This window comes from Thermobia domestica, chromosome 5, assembly GCF_964235325.1.
Source record: "Thermobia domestica chromosome 5, izTheDome1.hap1.1, whole genome shotgun sequence".
NCBI classification, from domain to species: Eukaryota; Metazoa; Arthropoda; class Insecta; order Zygentoma; family Lepismatidae; genus Thermobia; species Thermobia domestica.
In genome coordinates this window covers 129,050,184-129,074,073 of record NC_137458.1, presented here as the reverse complement: position 1 = coordinate 129,074,073, position 23,890 = coordinate 129,050,184, and the positions used below count along the sequence as shown (strand labels likewise).

At 36.3% G+C, this 23,890-nt stretch overlaps 1 protein-coding gene across 1 annotated transcript in view; it reads left to right on the top strand.

The window, feature by feature from the left end:
- Positions 1-17,742: 17,742 nt before the first annotated feature.
- Positions 17,743-23,890, top strand: part of LOC145686123 (serine/arginine-rich splicing factor 7-like) — a 60,436-nt gene continuing 54,288 nt past the window's right edge. Inside the window, exon 1 of the mRNA XM_081759096.1 lies at positions 17,743-17,814. The gene's annotated coding sequence lies outside the window, so the exon portion shown is untranslated. The remainder of the gene's footprint in view (positions 17,815-23,890) is intronic.

The following is a 23,890-nucleotide window of genomic DNA, read 5'->3' as shown; positions in this document are numbered from 1 at the left end:
AGTGGAAAAAGTTCAACATTCAATGAACACGCCTTAACCAACTACTCTACGAAAGCAACTTAATATACACTCACTTGGTACTTGGTTGTAACACTCACTCAATTATAAGGAAACCACTGAGACAAAATGCCTTATCGTTTCGCATATTTTGTGTCTTATTTCTGTTTAATAATTTGTTTTCGTGTAAAATTTTTAGTACCTATGATTATTAAAGCTGTGCTATATGTATAACAACTAACATTATGAAAGAACTACGTTTCATTTCTACTACAGCATAAAATTCTCTCTCTCTTTGCAAATTTCGTTGCTCGTTTACCATGTTTACGAATATGGAACTTAGAATTTAGTGATCAAAGTTTCGGAGATTTCTTTTTTTAATTATAACTTGCTTATATCTGATTTTTTTTTTTTTTTTTTTTTTTTGGAAATGTGTGTTTCCTTCTGTATATTTCCAGGAAAACATGTGACAATTTTGATCATAAAAAGAGAGTTATTATCATTTATGTAATTACTAAAGACATGCAACAGAAATTCTGGACAGAAGTGTACCAACAGGACATGAGGAATTATAAGAAGACTATGTGAACGGACAATACGCAAAAACTAAACGAAGGCGTTTTTTATATTATGCGGGGAAATTCTTTTAGGGGGCGAGAGCCCCACACAAGTGTCTTACATTTGACGTCCACAAGGCAAGAAGTGAGCTGAAGTGAATGAAATTGTGCACAGACATTGCAGACGTAAAATGAGGGAATACCTGTTTCATTTTTCTGGAAAAACGATTGGGTGGGGCATAGACACGTTCACCTGTGGTGCTTACGGTTCCGGGTTCGATCCCAGCCCCCACCAAGTGAACTTCGTTGTGGACAAGCATCGTGTGCGGGGTTTCCTCGGGTTCTCCCGTTTCCTCACACTTTCTTCATTCCATCATTTCATTCATTACTCATCCTCACCGTCTCCTTTAGCCTACCCGGCATACCCGTGGGACGTAAAACTCAAAGATTTCATTTTCATTTTCTTGGCTAGCTCTTGGCAACTTAAGAATTGCATTTTCCATCCTAGACAAAGTCTTAACTATCCCTCCAAGGGTTTGGGCGAAATTTCTCCTACATTTATCATTCTCCTCCTCCCCACCAGATAGAGTTCCTAAATAGTTATAGAGATTTCTCCCCTTCTCTAATCAATTCCACATTGATTTGCATGTAACACACATAGGAGAGTACATCACTTGGTGGCAGGGACGTAACCAGGATTTGATTTCGGAGGGTCGCTGACTAAACGTTCGTTTGGGGAAAATCCGGGGTCCAGTCCCGGAAAATTTTGACTAAAACCGCAATCTTAGGTCTTATTTTAACAATATTTCGGAAGGTCCAGTCCTGGCTACGTCATTGCTTGATAGCATCCATTGTTCCTAAACATCATCAGTCTCTGTTAACTTCCACATTCAGCCATAATTTTATTCTTTCAAGCCAAAGAAAATACATTCGTTCTCCTTCACATTTGGCGTTCTTAAAAGTAAAATTATGATATAATTAAACGTGCGAATTTGCCATTTTGAATGTAAATTTATGTCCCTTCCTCCGCAAAACAAATCTCATGGGCGCAACCTGCTTCCTAAACCCCGCGTGTGTGCTCCCCCTTGTTCTAAATAGAATAATTGATTTTGGATATTTTCTACAAGACTATTCGCGAGGTATAGAATTTCATATCCAGTATTTTTGTTTACTTGGCACTAGAATTAACAGAATTGGAAGTAATTGTTTTATGTAAGCATAATTATGCAGAACAGCCATGGATAAATGTTTTGTGTTGCTAAAAATGTATAAAAAATGTTAGGAAAGTTTCTAGACCGATGGAAAATATTCTTTCCCGGGCTGGGACAACAGTAATTAATTTAGTGACAGGGAAAGAGAAACTAAAGACAGGGAATTTTCCTAGCTTTTTCCCATACAAATAAACGTTTTGTAAGTAACAAACGTTTTGTATCTGTCGTATGACTGCCTATCGCTCTGTTTGGCCCCGTGGTTGAGTGAATAGAGTCGTTGCTTGGTAATCTTTAGGTTCATGGATCGAATCTCATCGAGAGAAGTTGAAATTTTTTTCATTCATTGTTTCCCATATCTTAAGATCTTTCTCCCCCTCCATAAACATCTGATGCTCAACTGAGTTCTCCACTTGAATTCAACAATTGTTAGTGGGATGCTCTCAGGTTCAGGTGAGCTTTTACACATGTCTACTTACAAAATCAAAATTTTCGACAAAATATGGATGCTATTCGATCATTTTGTCTCAAATTCTATATTTGCACATGTGACTGTATCTCTCTTTCAACTTATTTGTATTTCTCGTTCTCCATTGTTATCAACTATGACCAGTGGCGGATTAAGCTTCGTCGGCGCCCTAGGCACAAACTTAATGTGCGCCCTTCCCAAAAGAAAAATTGTATTTGCAGTATTTTAAGGCTAACATAAAATTAGTGAACATACTGAAATAAAACGCGAAGGATAACAATCAATAATAAAAGTAATACAAACAATTCATTTTATGTATGTGCTATACCTGAAATTATTTAATGTGTTGAGAAATTAAATTCACCACCCACCAGTCATAAATGAAGCTGCTTCCGCCGCACTTTGGTTGCTGCAAACTCGTGTATATGTTCTTCAAAGTTGACGTGTCCATCAGCCAAGATGTCTGCTTCGATGTGGAGAATAGATAACACGTTCAGTCTTTTATTACACATGGTTGAACGGAGATGTCTTCAGTCTTTTTAGAGCCGAAAACGAACGTTCAGTTGTACAGTTTGTTACAGCAGTACACAAAAGTATTCTTAATGCAGTCTCCACATTTGGAAACAGACTGCAACTTTTCTTTCCGTATAAACGTTAACATTTCTGCTGGTGAGTCACAGATTCGTCTGGTTTACAAAAGTCCAGCAAAATGTGCACACACATTTGGAATTGTTGATTCTAGATCAGTTTCATATGCAGCCTGAAGGTTGGCTGCGCGTTCAGAAAATGACACAAGAAGAACTTTGCAGAAACTCACTGAAAACCGTGAAGTTGTCAGACATTATTTTATAGCTTTCCTTCTAATTCATTCAACGTGCAATTTATCAAGAATAGGAAGAAACACCTCAGCTTTAAATTTTCTCTTCCTGTAGAACAACTTCATTGTCTCTTATTTCTTCGGCTGGAATGTAACGTTTTCTAAACCTTTTATAACTACTCGTAATCCATATCAGTTATCTCCATGGATTTTTGCTCATAAGAGTCGAACATGTCACGAAGAGAAGTTATAAAGTTCACAAGTGATTCAAATAAATCATATACTATTGTTAAATCTATGTTGACGCTTTGCAATTTCACGGTGACACTGGAATCTCTGCAGTATATCATTCCAAAAAGTGATCATGAAAGCTGTTTCCAGCCTGTTTAGTTGATTTAAGAGGAATAAGGCCTCATTTCGAACTAGAGGTTTCTCAAAAGGATCATCGCTTACATGAGTAAAGATATGAATTACACTATCCCAGTTTTCATATATACATGTACAAGCCTCCTCTCGTGCTGACCAATGTGTCTGTGATAAAGATTTTAGTGTTTTCGTTCCTGGTGAAAGAAGCAGGAAAGTTCCAGCGTTTTGTAGAACTGGAAAAAAATTTAAATCTTTTGAAGCATAGTGAGAAAAGAACATGCTTCCCTACAACTGCTTGCTGCACTACTTCCGACCAAATTCAAAGAATGAGCTTCGCATAGCACATAGTACGCTTTAAAATTTATTCCTTTAATTCGAGCCTGTAAACCTGTATATGCCCTCGACATATTGCTGGCGTTGTCGTACGTACAACTGACCTCTGCAATTAGTAAGGTCAATAGAATGACTGGTCAAATTATCTATTACAGCTTCGGATAGATTTTCAGACTTGTGACCTGGATTTGACAGAAACGAAAGAAACCTTTCAACAGGTTTATCCTCTTCATTCACATATCTTAACACAAAAACTAATTGATCAGTATGCGAAATATCTGGAGTTCAATCAACTATTATGGAGAAATATTTGCTTTGTTTTATGTCATTAATAATTTCTTTTCTCACTCTATCAGCAAGCAGTTCAACAACTTCATCACAAATTGTAGAAGACAAGTAACTTGTATGACCTTTCCCTGTTCCATACCGTTCAATGTGTTCCGCAAAAATGGATCTAACTCGGCAATAAGCTCTAAAAAGATCATGTATTGCCCGTTGTACAGAGAATTGAATTTTTCTTTTTGACCATGTAAGGGAAGCCCATGACTTGTCAACTTCTTTACTACAAAAAAAAAAAAAAAAAAAAAATTCTTAAGACACTGACCCAGTACGTATGTTCTGTCTGAATATGTGATTGAAAATGATTCTCCAAGGTCCCAACAGATTTCTGCCTTGTTAAGAGTGCCAACTCGCAGTTTTTGTATTCTTCACAATTTTTGTGTGATGCTAGAATATTTGAAATGTTTTTTTCAGTCTGAAATACTGTGAGTTGCGATCTTTGTCTTGCCTTTGAACAACCTACGCGATGCACAATAAATGGCGCCAGTGCAGTGCTACACGAATATACCAAATAATACCGCAAAATCGATTTGCCATTTACAAGTTTACGAAAAAAACACTCTTATTTAAAAATCTTGTCTTACCTGCTATGAATTTTTGCGATTTAGAAAAATCGTTTTCAATATTCTGATTAATTCCATGTCTTATATTAGAAGAATGTCAATTGTACTCATCCAGACACCACTCGGCAGGATCGTCAGTAACGAAATTTGCACTTTCACTGTCACAATCACTAACTCCAACAAACTGAGGAGACACTACTTTAAGTGCACTTTCTTCCTCCACTAAACCCATAATATTGTCAACGTTTTTCGTTTCACAGAGTTCACCCGACGCAACCGCTTCTACTTCAGTTACTGAACTGCTTTCGGATATCACTTGTTCCTTCAGCCTAAAAATTGTATCAACTATGCCAAGTTTTTTTTTCTGTAAGGTTGCTTGTCTTTCACACTTTTCGTTTGCAAGTTTACAATAAGCCGAACCAAATAATTTTGTTCGCTTCATGCTGATGGATTTAAAAAAAAATCGCAAACGCACTAGCAACCAACTGGATGCACCAGAAAATACAGTAAGACCAAAACTAATTGCATCGGATTAGATATCTGCGTAATAATTTTTTGCAAAGCACAAATACTCGTCTGTGTATAACAGATGTAGCTCCGAGTAGATTAATAACACGGTTCAAAAACAACCACTTTTGCAGCCCATACAAAAGATGCACTGACACTTAACACCAGACCCAAATATGACCGACTGTATTTTCTTTCGTTGTCTTAAAAAAATGTCATTGTAAGCGATCCGTATTCTGATTACAATACGGATTAAAAAGTAAAGTGATTGACACCTCAATTCGAATCTCAATGAGGCAGAGCAGACGAAACATTTCTCGACAACATAAATTCGATGCACCAAGGTTTCTTTCGTATGAAGCGAAAGGTCTAAATTGTTACTGTGTACGTAAGACATTTTTTTTATATTCTGGAGAAAAGATTTGCCGCCCCCAAGAGTTGGCGCCCCTAGGCACGTGCCTAGTGGGCCTATTTAGTAATCCGCCACTGACTATGACATAAGATGACTTATGAACAAAACTTCAAATCATAAAAGCGCTATACCAATGGGCTCACTCTTACTAAGCATTTAATTAAATGTATGTGTTTTCACACTGAAGGAGAGGGAATTCGCTGTTCCTATCCTCCTGAAGTGACAGAATATTTATTCAGGCTTTGCAAAGTCATTTCAGATCAAACGACTGAAAGAGTGTTCATTCCAACAGCAACAGTATTGAGTTTGCATTTTTTGTTGCACTTTATCTTTACGAATAGGTCAAATATCAAGTAATATGTTTACCATAAGAACTACATGTCTGAGATTCATCTCATTTTGGAGAAATGATGCTGTAAACGGTAGTGGGAATTTCGTCGAAGTGTACGGGAATTTTCAGTGCCTGATGATTATGCCATCCGCCTTCCTTTAAAGCTAATTCGGTTGCAATACTTCCTGGCAACTGGTGGAGCACTTTTGCCGTAAATTTCCATATGGCTGTACCATTAGTGTTGCCACGAGACGAGACATTTGACGTAAACAAGACGAGAGAGAATCCTTTTAGACGAGACAGACTACTTGTCTCATCTCGAAAACAAGACGAGACACGAGACGAGACGGGACGTCTCGTGAAATGTCTCGTATCGTCTCGCGTCTCGAAAATGAAAACGATTGTGGGAATGGTCAAGATTGAAATTGCCAGTGGTCATATAGATTGCAAAAGGAAAATCCCCTTTGTGAGAAAAGATATTGGAAAGCCTTCATAGAAAAGAGTCCTCTGTCTATTGAATGAAACAATCGTGATACATGAGCTTCCAGGAATATCATCCTTAATCTCTTGTAACTGAGGAATTCTCATTTTTTTTCATTTCTGGCTGGAATGATGACAAACAAAACAAAGACAAGGAAGATTTTTACAAGCTCAAGAAACCGAACTACTACCACCATCTATTCAATTTGAAAACTAGGCAAGGTCTACATTCATCACAGACTACAGACTACACTTGTCTTTATTCTCTGGTGGCGGTATTCTTTTTGCTAAATGAACCGAAAACGGCGATTAAAGTAGGCCTACGTCATCTTGCAACTTTTTCTCTTCTCTCTCTCTCTCTCTCTCTCTCTCACACACACACACACACACATAAAAACGCACTTTTACCATTGTACCAATCGCTCGCTTACAGCAGTCATGTTGTAAAATTCACCTCTTCGTTTGGAAGCCGGGCGAAGGACAAAGAAAGCAAAGATATTGTCCACGAACCCTTCAAATTGTTTGCTTTCAGCAAATTTATGGTACTAAGAATAACATTGGAGGTGAGAGGAGTGCCTTCCTTTTGTTACGCGGAAATGTTTGATCTGACCAGAGTGCGAAATTGCCCTCTGCTTCCATGTTGAGAGGAGGGGAATACTTCCCTTTCCTAGTGAATAATATTCATTAGAACCTGAATTATCTTATCAAAAATGGTTTCTTACAGGCGCATAAAACCTTTCGAACTTGAAAAGTGTAAAAAACATTTGGAACTCCGTATAATATTCATGGAACTCCGTTGAAAGCAGAAAATATCATGAGAATGATCAAAATTCGAACATTGAAGAACATAATTAACAGAAAAGAAATAGGATACCCAAACCATATTTTTAACCCTGCTATATAAGGAATATCCTATATTTGTACTAATTCCTTACTCCCATGAAAGTAACCTGGCGAGGATATTCTCTCCAAATTTTTCAGACTGAAATCCTTTTATCCCGTACGATTTCGCTCCCTGACACAATAGGGATAAACAAATGCTGTTAAAATCCATACACATGACCGGGAATCAACCCGAGGACTTCAAGCCGATGGTCTATCGCCGCAGACCGCTCGGCTTGGTATGAAGGTGTACGTTGTATGATTACGAATAGACCACGACAATATAAGAAACTTTAATCCAAAATGACCACCCAAAAAAAATTTTTAGACCACTAGCTAATCTGGGTGCACTGTCATGAGTTTGTTACACAAACGGAGCAAGCACCATATAGGGGCACACACCCCGCGGGTATGGGGACAGATTTGTACCATGGAGGTGTAGACTGGCCGCAAGCATTCTTTCCTCCAAAGTGTCGGTCAGCTCCCATTACTATGGCACTTTAAGTAGAGCTTACTGTGCAGTAACCTATAAAATTTCAATCAAATATTTTTCATTACTCAATAAAATTATTTGGTTCCAAGCTTTAAAATAAAATTGCAACAAATCTAAACATGCTAAAATGAAAAGTAGTTGTTGGATTGGTACGGGTTAACATTGTGAAACCTAAAGGCTGGAATATATGAAATCAAAGTGTACACACACATATCTATCTATCTATCTATATATATATATATATATATATATATATATATATATATATAAAACACACTATAAAGCAAGTGGGCTGATAGTATACGGTAGTGTCGGGGATTGTGACATCTTTACAAGGAATTTCAACTTTTGAGAATTAAAAAAAAAAAAAGGCTGGGTCGAGAAGCCTCAGACAACTAACAGCAGAGATATATTATCTTGTAAACTATTTGTCCTTACCTTATGAGCTTATTTGAATGTATTTTTAAAGACCTTTAGGCAACTTTGGCCCACTCCGAATAGATGATGATGTAAAAATTAGTGGAATGAAGAAAGTGATAGGATACAAGACAACTTCGAGAAAAGACACACACTCAATGTTTGTCCACCACAAAGCTCACATGGCACTAACCGAGATCGAACCCACCACCACACACACCAGAGGTGAATGCTTCAGGGCGTAGTTACCGTGACATTTCTTGTCTTGTGTGTTCTGGGTAATAACTTAGTTGTATCTTGTTTAGCATGGTGCAGTCTGCTACATTTTACTTTCGTTCCCATGGTATGCTGCTATAGTTTTTACGAGACAAAACGAGACAAACAAGACGAGACGAGACGGGACAAAACCTCTCGAGCCGAGACACGAGACGGGACGAGCACATTTTTTCGAGACGAGATATGCTTTCCACGAGACGAGAAGAGACAGCCAGAAGTCTCTTCTCGTCACGTGGCAACACTATGTACCATCTAAAAGTGTCCCTTACTATACCAAATATTCATGATAACACTCAAGAAATATTAGAAATATAACAGTAACAACCCTGATATAGTTGTACTATATCTCAATAATTTATTAACAAGAATAAAAATAACATGCAAGTCTCAATTGCATACACAATGATAGTTAGCGCATATTGTTTGTATAATAGGCACACAATGAATTCTTTAACCTACATGTATTTATCACTAAAATAGATTTTCTCAATCAGATTTTTATTGTTGGGCAATTAATCGTACATTTCAGCATACGAAAAGTGCAAGTTTTGCTTCAGAATTAAAGCATTTGCAATGGTGAATTCTGAAATATTTGTTTTCTCACTTAACCAGTAGAGCTTATTTTTTGAAAACAGACAAAACAGCTCCTGCATTTCATCCTGGAATGCAGAGACAAAATTCGACATTTTTTGGTAGAACTATTACATATATATATATATATATATATATATATATATATATATATATATATATATATATATATATATATATATATATATATATATATATATATATATATATATATATATTTTCTTGAAGATGCTGAACACAGACACTCATCGATCGTGTGCTTTGACATTTTATCTATTCCAGTTATTTAACTCTTCTGCTACAATCAGGCCAGTGCTGGCCCACCGGGACGTGTCCCGGTGAGCCCTCTGAAACATCACAGTATAAATAAAGGTACAAGTTTTTAGTAATAAATTCTTACAGTTTTATTGGTAAAGAACCCGTGAAAGGTGCAGTGCGCCCTTTACATTAGGCGCCCTTGCGAGTCCACATCAAAGATGAACGTATGTATTTACTATTCTGTATACTACAGTTCTGTACAATAAATACATACAGTTACTATTTTTAAAGAACCCGTGAAACGTGCAGTGAGCCTTTTACATAAGGCGCCCTACGAAACATCACATTATAGATAAGTGGTTTTAGTTATCTGTGTACCAGCTTTATATAATAAATTCAAATAGTGATTGTTAATAAAGAATCTGTAAAGAATACAAGGCGCCCTTTACAATTCATACAGTTGCTATTGGCAGAGAACAGGTAAAGAGTATAATCACTTACAAAAATATTATAAAGTTATGTAGCTGTAAAACGAAACAACGTGATACATCAAGAATAGTTCGGATAGTCAAACGTTCGAGCATTTATGAAATACTACACTGACACTAGTCTCTAATTTACGATTTTTACGGCATCAAAGCTTTCACAGTCTTAATATGCATTCATATGTCCGAGCACATTGATTGTTCCTGTGTGTTTTAAATCAGTGTTCGGATAATCAGTACCTATTGTATTTCTAAAATATAGTTATATTAATTTCCGTAAAATGTGGTCTTCCTGTCATCACGGCACAACGCGTCCTCAGGTTGTGGATCGAGGAGAAGCCCTCTGGGATATAGAGGTTAGCTGCGAATATACTGAATAAGCAGTCGCGGAAAGTCAAGGGGTGATTCTCCAGCTTGGGAATTTGGTGTGGGGCTAACAACTCATTCTGAAAAAAAAAAAAAAAAAGGTTCAGATATATTCGCAGAATCCTCGGATCAGAGCTGATAACTTAGCACGAACTCAGCAAAGTAAAATAGACAAGGGAATTGGAACATGGAAGATAAGAAGTCTCTATATGGCAAGCGCGTTAAAATGTGTAACGAATGAGTTCAGAAAGAGAAGATGGACCTAGTGGGATATCAGGAAGTTAGATGAGAAGGAAATGGAGGAGTCAAGTCGGGAAATTTTACGTTCTTTTACGGGGAACGAATTAAAAATTACCAACTAGGATCAGGGCTTTTTTCGTTCACAAACGAATACGTAATATTAGCAGCTACATGGGTTGAATTTGTTAATGATAGATTTTCTTTTACTTCTCTTAAGGGTCTGTGGTGTAATATTATTGTTTTAAATGGACCGTACATGCCCAACAGAAAATAAGGATGACAATAAAAAAAAAGTTTTTACGAAAGAATAGAACGGGTATTTGATCATCTCCTGCAATACCATATGAAAATTCTATTAGGCGGTTTCAATGCGAAGGTAGGACGAGAGGGTATTTTCAAACCGATTATAGGGAATAAATGTCTGCATAAGGAAGGTTGTGACAACGGCGTTAGACTCGTAAAAATTGCAACATCCAGAAACCTTATCGTGATGATTACAAAATTCCCACATCGGGACGTTCATAAATATCCTTGGACCTCACCAGACGGAAAAACACAATCAAATCGATCACGTTTTAGTAGATAGAAGAAAACAGTCTAGCACAACTGATTTTCGGTCGTTCAGAGATATCGTTGAATAAAGGAAATATTCAATATCTGAAAACGGAGCGGTTTAATTTAAAGAAATTAGAGGAGAGTCAGGTGAGAGGGGAGCCAGATTGAAGTGTCGAATAGATTCTCGGTTTCACAAGGTTCGGAGTGCACTAGTGTTCGGAGTACTTCGTTGAAATTAGAGAAAACATTAAGATTTCAGCAAAAGGAATATTGGGTCAAGCAGAAATACGTAGGAACAAAACATGGTTCAACCAGGAATGCACTAAAGAAGCAGAGAAGAGAAGGCAGAAGAAACAGCATTGGCTACAAAATCCGAACGAAAAAACTACATAAAATTTCGTTGTCATCTGGCGGAAAACTTCCAAAACTTTTAGAACAAAGAAAGCGATTTTTGAAAGTTAAAATTAATTAACTTGAAGATAATAGTAAAAAAACAAAAAGATTCCGGACATGTATAAATGCATCAACGGACTTTAGAAAGGCTATCAATTTCGTGCTTATAATTAAAGAAAGCTAAAGGAACAGTTCTCACTGATCAGGATAGCATCTTAAATAGATGGAAAGATTTCTTTGACGATTTTCTTAACACATAGCCAAAAACTAATGTGAGTGGAGAAAGTGAAATGCATACAGCATATCCGTATATTCCAGAACCTAACCAGACAGAAATAGAAATCGCTATTTAAAAATTAAAGAAACACATATCTCCTGGTGTAGACGAAATTCTGGTTGACTTAATTTTAGCTGGGGGGGGGGGGATTGTAGAGCAAGATCCACAAACTCATTCTCCTTATCTGGAACAAGGAGGAATAACCACAAGAGTGAAAAGAATAATTGTTCCAGTTCAGAAGAAAAGCAACAAGACTGATTATAATTTAGGCATTTCTGTTCTGTCAATATCCAATACATTTTCTTAGACATTTTATTAGCAAGATTGAGTCCATATGCAGATGAAATTATTGGAGATTATCAGAGCGGATGTAGGTAAAATCGATCAATTATCGACCAGATATTTACTATTCAACTATTACTTGAAAAGAAATGGGAATACAATATTCTGGCACATCAATTATTGACTTTCGACTAGGGTAGGAGAGAAACATTGTACAATATGCTTACAGAATTTGCAATACCGAAAAAGGTAGATTAATTAAGATATGTTTAACCCCTTTGGGATCTTATGGTATAATTTGTACCATACGCGTTTTTCATGGTACATTGCGTTATTTCCCTTCTATTTGAGCTTTTTCGTCCGGTTCTTTTTTTTTCAAGTCCAGAGGCCTTGTAGAAGACATTACGTATGGTCTCGGATCGTCCTGCGTCCAGACATAGGAGGTGATGACGTCATAAGTCAAAAATTTATTTTCTCATTTTCTAAGCCTATGTTCAATATTTTCTGGCGGGCTTATTTTTCTACGTAGAAGACTGAAGTTTTGCACAAACATTCAGTCCACCGAGTAGTATTTACCAGATTTTTTGTTCCGATGTCAGTGCTAAAACAAGGGGGGAACCAGAGGGACAAAGGGGTAAAAAAGGGATTTTTTACCCCCAAAATCCCGTTTTTCGTAATTTTCCCGCCTTACATACATGATAGGACCACGTGGGTCATACCGTCTAAAAGGCAGTTCCATTCTGAAGAGAACGACGGTCGAATTATTATCCTAGGGTAATTAGGGATGTCTCAGGGACTTTTTAAAAAATATACTTCTATATAGGGAAAAATGGGGCACTGTCGGTATATATATTTTTGGTGGGCTTATTTTTGAACGTAGAAGATTGAAATTTTGCACAAACATTCAGTCCACCGAGTAGTATTTACCAGAATTTTTGTTCCGATGTCAGTGTTAAAACAGGGGGGAACCAGAGGAGCAAAGGGTTAAAAAAGGGATTTTTTACCCCAAAAATCCCGTTTTTCGTCATTTTCCCGCCTCACATACATGATAGGACCACGTGGGTCATACCGTCTAAAAGGCAGTTCCATTCTGAAGAGAACGACGGTCGAATTATTATTCTAGGGTAATTAGGGCCATCTCAGTGAATTTTTATCCAAATATACTTCTGTATAAAGTAAAAGTGGGGCATGGTAGGGAAATTTTTCTGGTGGGCCTATTTTTTCACGTAGAAGATTGAAATTTTGCTCAAACATTCAGTCCACCGAGTAGTATTTACCAGAAGTTTTTTTTCCGATTTCTGCATAAAAACAGGGGGGTCCAGAGGGGCAAAAGTTGAAAAAAGGGAAATTTTGCCCAAAAAATCCCTTTTTTCAGGAATTTCCCGCCTTAGATACATGATGGAGACATGTGAATGGTACCGCCTGAAAGACAGTTCTATTCTGAAGAGAATGATTGGCGGATTATAGTCCTAGGGTAATTAGGGATGTCTCAGGAATTTTTTCCTGAGATCATAGTTTTTTATGGTAATTTGGGGCATTGCGGGAATTTTTGGTACAAATTCTCCCGCCCTTACTATTCAAGATAGAAACTTGAAATTTGGCACACACATTCAGTATACCAAGTACTATTTATCAGATTTTTTTAGATGGCTACGATCACACAGGGGGGGTCCAGGGGGGCGAAAGTTCGAGAAAAAAAATTTCCTTCCGAAATATTCACTTTGACATTTTTTCCCGCTTCTGGTATATGGTATGGTCATGCAAGTGATACCATTTCAAAGCCAGCTCTATTCTGAAGAGAACGAGGTATGGACCATGATCCTAGGATAAATAGTGACGATGCAGTAGCTGCTTGACTGAAAGTCTAAAAAATAGCCCAAAATGCCAGGACCCTAAAAGGGTTAAATGAAGCCCAAATTAAGGTTCGAGTAGAGAAATTATTGTTCACGAGCTTTCACGTTGAGAATAGTCTGAAAGAAGGAGATGCGTTGTCGCCAATATTATTTAACTTTGTTCTGGAGAACACTATAAGGAAAATCAAAGACAGGAATCAGGTCCTAGAGCTGAGTTGTATTTACCAGGTTATGGCGTATGCTTATGATGTAAATTTAATAGGGGATGATAGAACAAAGGAAAGGAATGCAGAAATCTTACTTAACGCTTGCAGAGATATGGGCTTAAAAGTAAATGCAGAGAAAACTAAATAAATGGAAGTTTGTCGGGATCGTAATACTGCATTTTATGGATACGTTAAAATACCAAATAATATTTTCTTTCGACAAAGTGGATACTTCCAAATACCTAGAATTATTATTAACAGACCAAAACCATAAGCACAAAAAAATTTGGTGTCAACTGAAAGCAGGGGTTTCGTGTTGTTATTCAGTTAAAAATGTTTTGTTGTCGCGAATTCTGCTAAGGAATTTGTAGCTTAAAATATAAAACGATAATCATGCCTGTTGTGCTGTATGGTTGCCAAACATTGTCACTGACTCTGAGGGAAAATCGCAGACTGATAGTATTTGAAAACGAGATTCTTAAACCAACATTCGAACTCCAAGAGAAACGGGAATAGGAAATGGCGGAAACTCAATAACGATGAACTGCATAATTTTATACCGTTTACAAAAGTATTGTTAGGGTCATCAAGTCTAGGAGGCTCAAATGGGCAGGTTATGTAGCCAGAATGGGAAGACCGAGGCGCAGATGGGAGGACAATATTAAAATGGTTCTCGCAGAGATTGAAATATAAAGTAGAAACTGGGTCCAGTAGGAGAAGGATGGAAATCAATGGAGAGCTTTTGTAAATGCGGCACTGAACCTCCTGTGTCCATAGACCATAGAGCTATATTAAGTTGTTGATACATTTAGCTTTTTTTTCATTTGACAGAAATGTTATTATAGGAACTAAGAAGTTTTTCTCTAGTAAAGAGGATTTCGATTCAAGGTTTCCACAAATTAGATATTGAAGTTAATACGAAAACAAATTTGGTGGTGGTTTTGATATAGAAAAGCATCTATATTTTATTTCAAAGTATATATATATATATATATATATATATATATATATATATATATATATATATATATATATATATATATATATATATATTCCCATTTGTATGGGCGCCCTTTTAGTAGACTTGTCCACCGCCCTCATTAGTATCCCAGCACGGCCCTGGCTACAATACCTTTAATAATAGAAGATTCGTCAAAAAAATGTTGTGTTGTCAACTTGCATATTACCTACATTTTCTATTAATGATATAATTTCTTCAACATTTGACATTCAGGCTCTGATTTCAAAGTATACGAAGTTAATGTGCTAATATCTGAAAACTGCTTTTCCCAAGAAATTAGATAATCATACAATACAGTGTAGAATATGTGAACATAATCCTCAGTATAAAATTACCCTGAACTTGTTTGTCAGATTCATACATGTCCTTCAACAGAGATTTAGCTTTTAGACTCAAAAAATTATTACCTTTCCTATTCTTCACCTTCATTGTGAGAAGGGCATAACATGCTAACGCAACAGCAATAAATGCATGCTGTTTTTCAATTTCTCTTATACTTGTCTCAAAAATATTCCACAAACAAACCACAACCACAGTTCTGACTCTTCTCCATTAAGAAATTATTTTAAAGCGTTAGGAGACTTTATCTCAGACAGGAAGAAGTACTTTAGAGCAGGGTATAAACAGGACTAGCTCGGGAGAGTAATGCTCCCGGAAGTAGATACGAGAAACCCAGTTCTGATTGGTTGGCGTTATCCACTTCTTACCACGTTATATTAAAATACCAGAAATCAAACGCTTGCTGCTGTCGGTCTTCGTGGCCGAGTGGGCTAGCGCTATATGCTAGTAAGAGAAGTCTTTTTTGGCGCGAGTTCAAACCCGGCCCGAGGAAACTTTTACTTTTTTTAACACATATTAAATTAAAATAATATGAAAATAATACTTAAAAAAGTGATTTATTTACTTTTATGCAGATAAGTAGTTGTAGTACTTATGCCCTTGTACTCCATGATATAGGGCTTTTTTCCCCTTGTACTTCATGATATAAATTTTGTGACCAACTTAAAACAACTGGCTAGGATAGCGCGTAAAACAACTGGCTAGAGTAGCGCGCGGAAAATCGTACTTCCGGGAGTATTACTCTCCCGAGCGGGTCGTGGTATAAACTAATAATTCTTCCAAGAGTCGGCAACAGTGCCAGCCACTTTGTGTATTGTAACCCAACACTTATCAAAAATTCACAAAATTCTTTGAGATTTTCTACTAAATTTCAGAACATTTAAGTGCAACCCACTTTCTGGTAAGAAATATTGAACTAAAACTGGTAGCAATTATTCTGATTGATGTTAGTGGTGTCTTTGGATACATGGACGGGACTAAAATACGGGACATTTGCCTGTCCCGACGTGGACGCGGGATACTCGGGTCCAAAATCGGGACTGTCCCGTTTTTTGCGGGACGTATGGCAGGCTTACTATAATATCGTTGGACCACACGTAACATTCTTTCAATTCTCAGAAGTAGAAGAGCATGGCGCCCTCCAGCAAAATATTAAGTACATCAATGTTCTTAGCCCAAAAGACAGAGTCGTTTCGAACTTTGATTAGCTTCATACTAAAACACTGACTACTGCAGGAGACTTATGTTAGTCGAGCTCTTTAGTATGGCGCTGATCGCACTTCAGAATGATTCTGCATAAGGCCCAATCAGTTCTCAACTTAACCCTTCTGACTTATGTACAATCTCCAACTGCTGTTTACAGTACAATACTGGTTTCTATTCGTTCTCCTTTTATAGTTTCTTATATGAAACTGCGAATTTTTACGCGCGGAAAGCAGTATTCATTCAATTTTAATTATATATTCAAGAATAGTCTTAAATCTTACATTTATTATTATTATTTTTATTATTATCTTAACAAGTCTTTGGAAGTAGCAGTAATATTTTATTACTGAAAAATGTCTTGATTACACAAGTTCTCACACAGCCAAGGCATGTTCTATCCTTAGTTGAGGACAGTGAGGTAATAAATTAACAAATTTACCTTGTGATGTTCAGTTCATTATTCATAAGAAAAGTGTAATATATAACTGGTTTCTCTGAATTATTTTTAGGCATAAGTATGATATATTAAATTGAAAATAACACAATTAACTTTGCTCAGCTTATTTTCTTGCTTCTGTTCTCAACTAATGTCTCTTCTTTTACCGGTGGTTCTGGCATCGCTGTAACAAACTGGACTCGACAAATGATAAGACGAAATGTGTAAGCAGAATTGAAGAATATTACGAACACACAAACATTTCTTATTAAAGACTTCGTTCGAACTTTCAATAATTCTTACAAACATTTAGTCATAAGAATTAAGTGTTAAATATTCTGGTGCGCGGGATATCAAAAAAATTAAGAGGCACTACTTCGGAAGGTAGGAGACATATTTTGTATCATATGCTTCGCAATGTTGCCATATTGACGATGTAAATAGAAATTTAAATTTACGCATATATCTACATTATACTTGCTATTAGGGCTGTATGTTTGTTATTTGAAATATTGTATATGCATATTTTTTTATTGACAGTCTTGTTTACACAGTTTGATTCGTACAAAATATGTGTGGACGATAAATTTAACAACAGTGCCTGTGAACTTCCGCGTTGGTAGGAACTATATTTGATGAAGCGATTGTTGAGTAATCGTAGAAGATAACATAGTGGGCTTGGAAGTAAGTACTTATTCCTAATAATATACACAACTTCTGAATATTAAGTATCATTAATATTTTGATATTCTTTTATGACAATTTAAATTATGTAGGAAGTGTTTAATGTTTTTCTGACAACGTAAACTGTCGGCAACAGCTTTGTGGGTGTATACAGAAGTGGGAAAAATGTTCTAAAGTAAGAAGATTGGATATATGGCTTAAAACAATTGGTGGAAATTAAGTAAATCGGTGTCACTTTGTTGTAAATTTTAGGAAAGGTTCTAGAACACAGATCGGTAACTCTTTACTTTGGGTTAGAGCCCCGCAGAACACGTAGTTTTCTGGCTTTCCTTCTTGGGAACTGAAACTCTAACTGTAGGAACCGATTCAGGTGAATTGGTTATTGTCAATGCCTTGCCTAAAATAAAAACTTGCCCACAGGTCCCCCTATACAGGTTAGTAGCTAGGTTGGTCTCTTTCTGTACCAAAGTTTAATATTTAAATCACATAGTATTGCCGAACGAGCGTTCGCGAGTGAAGGCGCATCAGAGCCCCTCAGGGCATCTTGTTTTCTGTCTTTATTGCAGCTAAATAGGAAAGGGGACATGTGTTCTAGAACCTTCCCATAGTAGGAGTAGTAGGGAGGGTTAGAAGCCCCTCAGGGGTTGGTTGGGTTCTGTTTTTGACATGGAATGGGCAAATTAAATACTTCCACAAATTTGCACCTTTTTTTCAATCTGGATCCTTACAGTAAAACAAGTGTACATCCCCGAAGTAGTCCATCCGCCTCCACATACAGTGCCGCTTACAACATCAAAAGTAACCAACTAATACAACCACTTCATCTTCCTCACAAACTTAAATAAATTCTCTAGTTAACCCAATAAATTTCCTAAAATTGATCCGGCGATACAGCACATAACCCCAGTCGCTAATGAAATGTGAGTTTTCAAAGGCGGTATGTTTTTGGATTTGGGAAGCCAGAATTTTTTGGTAAAATTCGTACTTTTTGTGGCATTAATCAAGCAGACGGTTCTACCAAATTTTGCCACATTTCTTACATTTTCAGGTCGGGTTAGAGCTTTCTATTTCTTTTAGCAAAACATGCACTAAATGAGGAGGTCCACTACTGCTTACAGATTAACTACAAGAGGGTTTAGTTTATATACAGTACGGAAGTATGGCGTGAAACTACAGTGCTTGAAACGCGAACAAGCTTGTGCTAGGTGGCCACTAAAGTGTACGAATGCTATCTCACCGAGTCAGGGCAGGAGCGCAGCAAGGGGCCCATGCGTTCGTACGGAGCAGGCGCGTCGGCGACGGTAGTATACACATAAGCGAGGCTAGTGAAAATGCACACTTGCGCGTCCAATACTTTCACTCAAACTTCATATCAGTATGAAGATGAAATGAAATATTTGAGTTTTACTAGAATGAAGAAAGTGGGAGGAAACGAGAGAACCCCGAGAAAACCCACGCACACGGTGTTTGTCCATCACAAAGTTCAGTTGGTGGGAGCAGGGTTTGAACCCGGGACACCAAACACCAGAGGTGAAGACTCTATCACTGAGCAACCGCGGCCCTCATATCAATATGATGTACACTCATAGTGATTACTTATATTCATATTCTCATTCCTTTACGAAGATGGGCATTTGTTCCGAAGTTGGGCGTCCGCTTTCGCCACGTTTTTTCGCTGTTATCTCCTTTGCACACTTACTGCAATTTGTTACTAGGCTCATTAATCCGTGCTCTTCACAAACTTTTAAAAGATTTTGTTCGTTATCAACGTATTGCTTCACAAATGTTAAAACTGTTACTTCATTGCCCTTGTACGTTCGCCATGTTGATAACATATATGCTTGTTTCTTTCCCGCAATGCAGCTGTTTGGTTACCTTGCGCCAAGTAGTTCCCTCCGCTCGCCGTATAGTCCGATGTTTATAACCGCTTAAATATAACAAATATACAGAATTTTCGAGACTCCTATATATTATGAAGCACACAAACGATCAAATTATCCATATCTTTCCTGTAAATTTTAAAAACCTTGCTGGAAACGGACGCCCAACTTTGGAACTTAGCCCCGAAAATGTTTCACATTGTATTTTACCTATAAATTTTCTGTTTGGTAGAATCGTCTGCTCGAGTGAACCATATATATATATATATATATATATATATATATATATATATATATATATATATATATATTTGTTCAGGTTACGTTAGGTTTAGGCTTACTTTCACGGTTTGTAGGGATCGGGTAGTAGGTAAAGAAATATTCAACCGGACCGTGTCACAAATGATCTACCTCTCCAAGCTGTAAAATCCTGAACATATTTTGCGTCTCAATGTTACCCAAAGAGAAATTTTTAACCGAGTAGAGTGGCGATTTCAGCGTAAGTTCATTAACATTGGAAATTCATATCACGCTGCTTGAGCTCTGCTGAACAGTGGTGTTTACAGTGCGGAAATAGCACGCAACAACTTGTGCTATGTGGACACTACAAGTTTGTATTGCATCATGGCAAAGCGAAGCTGAGAAGCCAGCGCGGAAATGCGTCTGTAGGGACCAGCTGCGTTAGTAACGGTGGATATGCATATAATGGAAGATTTTTGGGGTAGCTTTTAGCAGGGTTGGCAAAAACCATGTTTTTTATTGAAAGAACCAAAAAAAACTTTTTTAAAACCAGGTTTTTTTGGTTTAAATAATTTGCTTTATGTATTTATACCACAGGTGAACAGAAAAAGTTTCTTTCGCCGTAGTGTAACGTACCCTTTTACCGGTACTTTACATTGTTATTGTTTTACCGGTATTTTACATTGTTATTTGTTGTGCTGTTGTTTTGTTAAATGGTCCCCATTTGGTATAGTCATGCCATTAGCTCGTATACATGTTTTATTTGTTTTCACGTGTTAGCTATTAATGTTAGTTGTTCAAATGTTTCTTTACTGTTAATACAAGTCACCGGATGGTGAGGTTATTCTATGACTGTCCACTATATTTACGTATAACTAATATCAATTACAAATGATTTAATAATATATCGGATTCTTCTAAATTTGCTAGGTAGATTCTATTAACACTGCAATAGTAAAATGCTTATTTACATAACACTCACCCATGACGTAACATAATTAGTCGTGTCGATCATCGGTCCTTTGCATTCAATTGTTTTATGCGTGTAGCATGCTGTGCAGCATGCTGGGAAACAGAGCCAAGATGGCGATAATCGGGTGAGAAGAAATGAAAATGCACTGAATGCCGATTGGTGTTCTTCAAGTGAATGGACAGACACGACTAGGTGAGAATTATCAATATTCTGTTCTTAGTTTGATGAATTATGTGTCTCATTAAATATATTATATATATTAATACTTCACTAAGTTCTTAAATTTCAGGGAAGTAATAACATCAAAATATTAAGTTTTACAATATAAAAAAATATGGTGTAGTTGAGTTATGTAGTCGCCAGGTATTGCATGATGCTCAGCCATTTTTACTGTGCTACAAAATAGGCGACCCCCTTCGGTCATCCATGATAATTTAAAATTTAAACACGTAAAACGTACTTTTAGGACTCAACCTCATCAAAATTTGTGTTTTGATCCAACCTAGAGATAATTGGAATAAAAGAATTGGATGCCGAAGGCTAAATTAATCTGTAACAATTTCGATAAACGGTCGCCTGATGAAACCGCCTATGGATGCTGAAAATAGTAGGTGTCGGGTGGTTTAAAGTTGGATATATAATCGTCATTTCTTCGAAGTGTGCAGTTTCCATTCCGTAACGAAAAGGCAGAATCCGGAGAAGTGAGGAGGATACAACCAACGTGTCATAAGGTAAAAACTTTCCTTACTTATTTATCCTGAACCGGGAACCATTCAGATTGATGACAGCAAGGGTACCAGTGGTGATATAAAACTTAAACTATTTGCAACTTAATGACAGTTTGTGAAATTTTTATTCGGTACATCAATAGTACGACAAACATGTGTAAATAAAATCTCGTGTTGTGCCACGCATTTAACAGGATTATCGTAATACTTCCATTAATATAATTATTAAGACTAATATCATTATTGAATTTTTAGTATGCATGCATTCGGTAAAATAAACTTAGCTTTCGGTACAGATTTCGAACGTGATGTCCTTATGTAGTTTCAAGGTTAGGTTAGTTATGCTCGACTTGTCGTTTTTCTTCCTTTTCCTTAAATATATTGATCCATAGAATAAAATGTCATGTTCACAGTATAATCAGGAAAGTGATAAATATTGATGTTTTTTTTTTTTTCCTCTTCATATTCATTTGTATATATATCATATTCATTTATATTAAGAGTCAATGTAGTTCTTGTTATGTTAGAAAATGTGACCCAATGTCATAGAAACAAATTTAAGATATGCTACAAATATATGTTATGAAATGATTCCTAAGGAGGAATAATAATTGTAATAATAATGTAGTATATAGAAGTGGAGATGACATAAATGGGCACATATGCAGTACGTGACAGAAGTGCATGGAACATAATACTTCATTTTTTTTTCCTTCTTTATTTGTTCCTGACATTTTCCTGAATCTTGGATAAAAATAAATGGATCAATGAATAGTTAGAATTAATAGGATTGTTCCATTGGAGTGTAATACTCTAGGTTAACCTACCAAAGAAACTACTAACGATGTATCATCTATATGTTATTTTTTTTCTTTTTCTTTTCTTTCTTCTTTGTACTGGCAAGCTACGAATATGTAAATCACGTACAATTGTAACAATGTTGATTGGAAGTTATGTATTGACCGAATGTGAAAACTAAAGCAGTGCAAAGAGTCAAGCTTAATTTTGAAACAATATTTCAAAATTTATAACCGTTCTTCTTAAGCTGTAATTCCAGTTTTTTTTTTATTTCAATAAATGATAACTTGAACTTCAATGTATGATTCCGTACCAGTAATTCATATTAAGTACTTAGATTATAGGATAATAGTAACATAAAGCGCGAGTTGATGTCGAACATGTGCTAGATAGCACAATCGCTAAGATCTCATTGACTGTCTACCACTTGACAAGAACCTGCTATTGCATTAGAAATTCCGTTGCGTATGTAAATTAGAAATCAATCCTCGTTCGTTGCTTTAACAGAAATTAGGTAATTACGAATTCGCTATACTCATCATAAATTTTATTTGTGTTAAATATTTTTTTTTTAATCCAATCTAAGATTGTGCATGGTATCTTCTCATTTATTTTTATGACGTGAAAATTGAACGTTTCAAAATTGGCGACCTCAGCTTTAGGATTTTTGTTTATTTGATAATTTGTGTTAATATGTGAAGCTGATGTTTCAAAAATTGGCAATTTCAGCTTCAGGATTATTACTATTTTTTTTTATGTCTAGTAGGTAGGACTAAAATGAGATTTTAGAATAATTAGTGGAAGTATTGGGATAAGACTGAGATATGCGTGACTCATGTTTTGATGTAAATAGATGATGTTAAGTGATTCTGCCAGTGACGATCAGGAATTGCAAGTTTGTGTTTATTGTAAAGAAAACCTAGATCGAAGTAACATAAAAACGATGGCATGTGCGAATTGTAGGAAAGAAGTTCACTTTGACTGTCTGAAACTATCACAGCCCGGAGTTGAACGAAGCATTAAAGTAGACTCATGCTGGGTTTGTGTTCCATGCCAACAACGCATAGTTAATACTATGGATGAGTTATTTGGGCAGATAATTTCCGACGTGAAAGCATTTAAGCACGACTTGTCATCTTGTGTGAAATCATTCAAAAATGAAATGTCAAATGAAATGTCATCGATAACGTCGTCAGTATTAACTTCTGAGAACGAAGTAACTGAACTCGCTACTGAAAACCTAGAAATAAGAGCTATGGGGTCATTTGTAACTGATAGTGTTGAAGGCACAGATACACAATTAGGAAATAATAATGTCTGTGGTGTTTTAGATAAAATAAATGATAATTTGCGAAATAATATGGCTGCGATAAGAGCGCCTGAGCTTAAGTCTCATTTAAATGTTGATAATGTTAATTTAAAAGATGAGACTGATCATTATTATAATGATGTAGATGTAGTGATAGATTTAGTTTGTAGTAGTAGATGTAAGGTGATAAATGTTAATAAATATTTGTTAGATGAACCCCAGATAAGGAATGATACTGTTAACAATAGCTCTTTCATGCATGTTTCATATGGAAAAGATACATATTATAGAGTAGCGAAGTCTAGTACAGTAGATACTATAAA